Raw genomic sequence first — 5,462 nt, 5'->3', positions numbered from 1 at the left:
CCTTTTGTACCTTATAGACCTCACGTTCTTCTGTCATATTTCTCTTCTTATCTCGAATGTCGTGTGGGCGACGATCTACCGAAACGAGAATCCACCCAAGCCTCCTTCTTCTCCTTGCAAGTTTTGGCCACCAACAATCTCCTTGAGATGAAGAACTTCGGCCACCAACCAAGCTCCAAGGGATGCTAAGAAACAAAGCCTCCTTTCTCTACTTCTTCTCCAAGCTAAATCCGGCCACCAAAATCTCCCCAAGAGTTGATGCTGCCGGCCACCAAAGAAGAAGAAAAGGAGGAGAGGAAGGATGAGGGTCGGCCACCACCAAGGAAGAGAGGAGAGAAATAATAGATTTGTTGTAAGGTGAGGCACCTCTACCGTCTTTTTTATATTCCTTGGTCTTGGCAAATAAGGAAAGTTTTAAACATAATTAAAACTTCATTATTTTCCTTGCCAATGGCTAATAAGGAAAATTTAATTAAAATTTCCTCTTAATCCATCTTATGGCCGACCCCTACAAGTCCTCCAAATAAAGAAAGTTTTAAACACAAAATTAAAACTTCCTAATTTGTTTCCGGAAATAAAAATTTACCTTTTAAAATTTCCTTCATGGTTGGTTATAAAAGGAAGCTTTTATAAATTAAAATCTCTCTATTAAAACTTGTGGATGATTGCAAAAAGGAAAGTTTTCTCCAAAATTAAAATCTTCCTTTTAACTACAAATAAGGAAAGTTATCAAACCTTTCTCTTAATCCTTTGTAGAAACTATAAAAGGAAAATTTTAATTTTAAAACTCTCTTTTAAATCATGGCTTCCACAAAAGGAAAGATTTTAAAATTAAAATCTCTTTTATTTTTATTGTGGTCGGCCACCTACTTGGGCTCCAAGCTAGGGTCGACCACCACTTGAACCCATCTAGCCTTGGTTTGGCTGACCCTAGCTTGGGCTCCAAGCTAGGCTTGGCCGACCACCTTAAGGTGGGTAAGAAGTTGGGTTTAGGTGGATATAAGACTTTATAAATAAGAGGCTACAACAGGTACCGAGAGGAGGAATTGGTTTTGGTCTCCTGATGAACTTGAGCTTCCCGTGTTCGCCCCGAACACCCAACTCGAGTTCATCAATAATAACTCATACCACTAAAGAGTTAGTATTGAATTACCGCACCAATCCCATATTACTATATGAGCTCCTTCTTATCATGAGTGTGTTAATCTCCCTGTGTTTAAGATATAGAATGCCCACTAATTAAATGAGTTACTGACAACTCACTTAATTAATATCTAGCTCCAAGAGTAGTATCACTCAACCTTATCGTTATGTAGGACTAAGTCCACTTGCAGGATTTACATGATAATCCTTATGAGCTCCTCTTAGGGACATTATCAACCTAGATTACTAGGACACAGTTTCCTTCTATAATTAACAACACACCATATAAATAATATCATTTCCCAACTTATCGGGTCTATTGATTTATCAAACTAAATCACACCATTTGATAAATTAAAGAAATGAATACTAGATATATGTGCTTGTTATTATATCAGGATTAAGAGCATACACTTTCATAATAACAAAGGTCTTGTTCTTTTATTCAGTCAGTATAAAAAGAACTTACCTAAAATAATCCTGCTCAATACACTTAGAGTGTACTAGTGTAATTTTATAGTTAAGATAAACTAATACCAAATTACACTACGACTATTCCAATGGTTTGTTCCTTTCCATCTTAGTCGTGAGCTACTATTTATAATTTATAAGGAATTGATAACATGATCTTTTGTGTGTGACACCACACACCATGCTATCTACAATATAAATTAATTGAACAACTACACTTAGCATATAAATATAACATTTGACCAATGTGATTCTTTATTTCAAAAATAAATATTTACAAAAATCTAAGCTTTTAGTATACACTCTAACAGTCCGATCACTCCTTAAGATCCTCGATCGACTAGATGGAGATTTAAAGTCTCTGGTTCCCCTTAAGGAAGCCTAACCCGTCACTCCTTAAGGTTCCCGATCGACTAAATGGAGATTTAAAGTCTCTGATTCCTCTCAAGGAAGACTGCCCGGTTACTCCTTAAGGTCCCCAATAAACTAGATGGAGGTTTAAAGTCTCCAGTTCCCTTTAAGGAAGTTTGTCCGGTCACTCTTTAATGTCCCCGATCGACTAGATGGAGGTTTAAAGAAGAGTATATGACCTCTCCAAATAATATTGCCTGCACTTTTTCTGTTATTCATATTAACAATGTTTGAACAAGATACATAAATGGCTTATAGGCATATTTGTTAAGTTCTATATAGTTGCAAATAATTAACACTCCAAGGTCGTTCGAGTTTTCTTCCTTCTGCATCTTGGAGGTAATAGGAGCCTGAAAAAAATCTTGGAATAACTCTTTTGTTATAATTTTGTCTCATTATTTGATGATATGAAATGAGCTAGGTTGCCACTTTGTCCCATGCTTCCTTTATTAAGTCAAGTTCCATGAGACGTCGATCTGTATTGCTATCATCATAAAACCTCCTTCGGTCAGATTCCACTCTAACTTCAGTCAGAATCACTGCTTCACCCCCATAGACCAGGTGAAAATGAGTAATTCCTATGGCTTCTCTAGGAGTGGTACAATATGCCCACAATACACTCTGGGTAATTCATTTACCCAACTACCACCAACATCATCTAATTTGATTTTGAGTCCTCTGATAATTTCCCTGTTGGTCACTTTGGCATGTCCATTACTCTGTGGATATGCCACAGAGGTAAAAACTTGTGTGATGTCATAATCAAAACACCATTTTTTAATTTTCTTTCCCTAAAATTACCTTCCATTATCAGAAACTATTTTGTGCGGAATACCAAATCTGCAAATAATATGCTGCCATAGAAATTTGATAACTGTATACTCAGTAATTCTGGCCAATGACTCTACTTCTACCCATTTAGAAAAATAATCAGCAACTACTAATAAGAATCTCCTTTGAGCAAGTCCAAGAGGAAAAGACTCCACTATATCCATGCTCCATTGGTCAAAAGGATAAGATGCTATAGAGGTTTTCAATAATTCAGAGGGGCGATGAGAAATATTTTGATGTTTCTTCAGTATTTTCTTGATGTTGTTGGAAAAGTTTTTGAGCTTTGGCTTGGATGAGCAAATCCAGATCCTCCTGTGATATAGTAATAGTGTTGAGTTTTTCAGCTTCCTCTATCTTTGTAGCTTCAGATTCAAGTGAAAAGTTCCCACAGACGGCGCCAAATTTGATCCTATCTAAAATCTGCGAAGTGGTGTGCTAGTTCCGGTGAACAACGATCCTTGTTGAAGATAGCCTCCTAAAGATCTAGAAGAACCTCTCCACGATCCAGCACACAGTGAGACAAACCAACAAAGCATTAGTGACATAAAACCGGAGTGGGGATCCCTGGCTAAGCCCTTCGACGTTCAAGTCAGTTTCTCTCTCAAGGGTGGAAGAAGAAGAAGAAGAAGAAGAAGAACAGAAACTGAAGTACTTTGAAACAGAGTTTAGATGCTAGAATTTGCTTACCTTGCCAACCGAGAGGATCCCCCGTTTACCTCATGTAACCTCCGTAGTCATGAAGTGGCCCCCGATTTGTTAGAGTTTGTTAGGAGATGAAGTCATCTCCTAAGCTTTGTGCAATAATCTTTTTAAGGAATCTTTTTTGTACCCCTAGATATACCTCTTTTGTCGTTTATGACTCATATTTATGATGAGATATTCATATGAACATGTCATTATAACTGAAGAAGTTTCTAGAAGACATTTCCCGCCGAATTTACCAGGTTGTCACACTTATATATTTCTGTTAAGCATTTCTTGACCGATCGTTCAAGTCGGTCGTATATACATTGAGAATACCTTAAGAATATCTTTTGTTAAGCATGTTCCGGCCGAGAATGTTTATGAGCTTTATAAGGATGAATGCCCTTACGTTCGATCGGGTTTTACCCGACTGAGCACATATACACATACTAGTGCTTGCTTCGCTTTCAACCGACTGATAATATACTAAGAGTTTCTATAAGGCTAAATGCCTTTACGCTTGATCGGACTTTACTTGATCGAGCATGTGTAAGCACGTGGGTGCTCACTCGACCCTCACTCAACCGGGATCGTACTAAAAACTGTAGATTAGGCTAAGTACCCTTACGCTCGGTCATACTTTATCCGACCGAGCACATATACACATACTAGCACTCGTTCGATAATGTACTATGAGCTTTTATAAGGCTAAGTACCTTTACAATCGGTCGGGCTTTGCCTAACTGAGCGCGTGTTGGCACATTGGTACTCGCTCGACCGGTAATATACTGTGAGCTTCTATAAGGCTAAGTAAGTACCTTTGCGCTCGGTCGGGCTTTGATTGTTCGAGCGCGTGAAGGCACCTTGGTACTCTCTTAGCCTTCGTTCGGTCGATAATATATTACGAGGTTCTATAAGGCTAAGTACCTTTACACTCTGTCAAGCTTTTTCTGACCGAGCGCTTGAACGTACCTTGGTGCTCGCTCGGCCTTCACTCGGTCTATAATGTACTATGAGCTTCTATAAGGCTAAGTACCTTTACGCTTGGTCGAGCTTTGCTTGTCTGAGTGCGTGAAGGCACCTTGGTACTTGCTCGAGCTTCGCTTGACCGGTAATATACTATGAGCTTCTATAAGGCTAATTATCTTTATGCTCGGTCTGGCTTTGCCTGACCGAGCGTGTGAAGGAACCTTGGTGCTCACTCGGCCTTCACTCGGTCGATAATGTACTATGAGCTTCTATAAGGCTAAGGACCTTTACGCTCGGTCGGAATTTTCCTGACTGAGCGCGTGTAGGCACATTGGTACTCGCTCGGCCTTCACTCGGTTGGTAATATACTGCGAGCTTCTATAATGCTATGTACCTTTATGCTCGGTTAGACTTTGTCAGAGGAAGGCATGTCTGTGAAAAACACCATCTTAGGAAGGGACTGAAAAACGAATACTCCCGGCTCTGATTTTTAGGGATAGGAAAACATGAAGAAGTTTTGAGGAGTAGGGGGATAATGAAAATGCGGAATAACATGTATAACCCACATAGATATCTAAAAACATTTGGAGCAAATTGTTGTAAAGGGATACTGAAATACTGGCTTATCTCCAACAAGAAGGAAGTAATAGGGAAGCGTAAGCCTGCCGCTAATTGATCTTTGAAGAAGGTAACATAGTTATTAGGAGGAAGATGGGGATGAGCATCAGGTTGCGGGACATTGATGTGATATTCTTTAGGGATTTCATATTGAGAATGAATAGAAATTTGATCATTGGTACTAAAGGAGGAATGAGTCAGAGCGTGCCAAGGAAACTAATAACTCCTCAGCCATGGTGAAAAACAGAAACACTTAAGGGATAGGTAACTTACTAGGTCCTTAAGGATGAAAGATAACAGAAGAAGGTCGGGGAAGATGAAGAAGTGCAGAGTGT

This window comes from Zingiber officinale, chromosome 6A, assembly GCF_018446385.1.
Source record: "Zingiber officinale cultivar Zhangliang chromosome 6A, Zo_v1.1, whole genome shotgun sequence".
Classification (NCBI taxonomy): Eukaryota; Viridiplantae; Streptophyta; class Magnoliopsida; order Zingiberales; family Zingiberaceae; genus Zingiber; species Zingiber officinale.
This window is presented reverse-complemented; position numbering follows the sequence as displayed.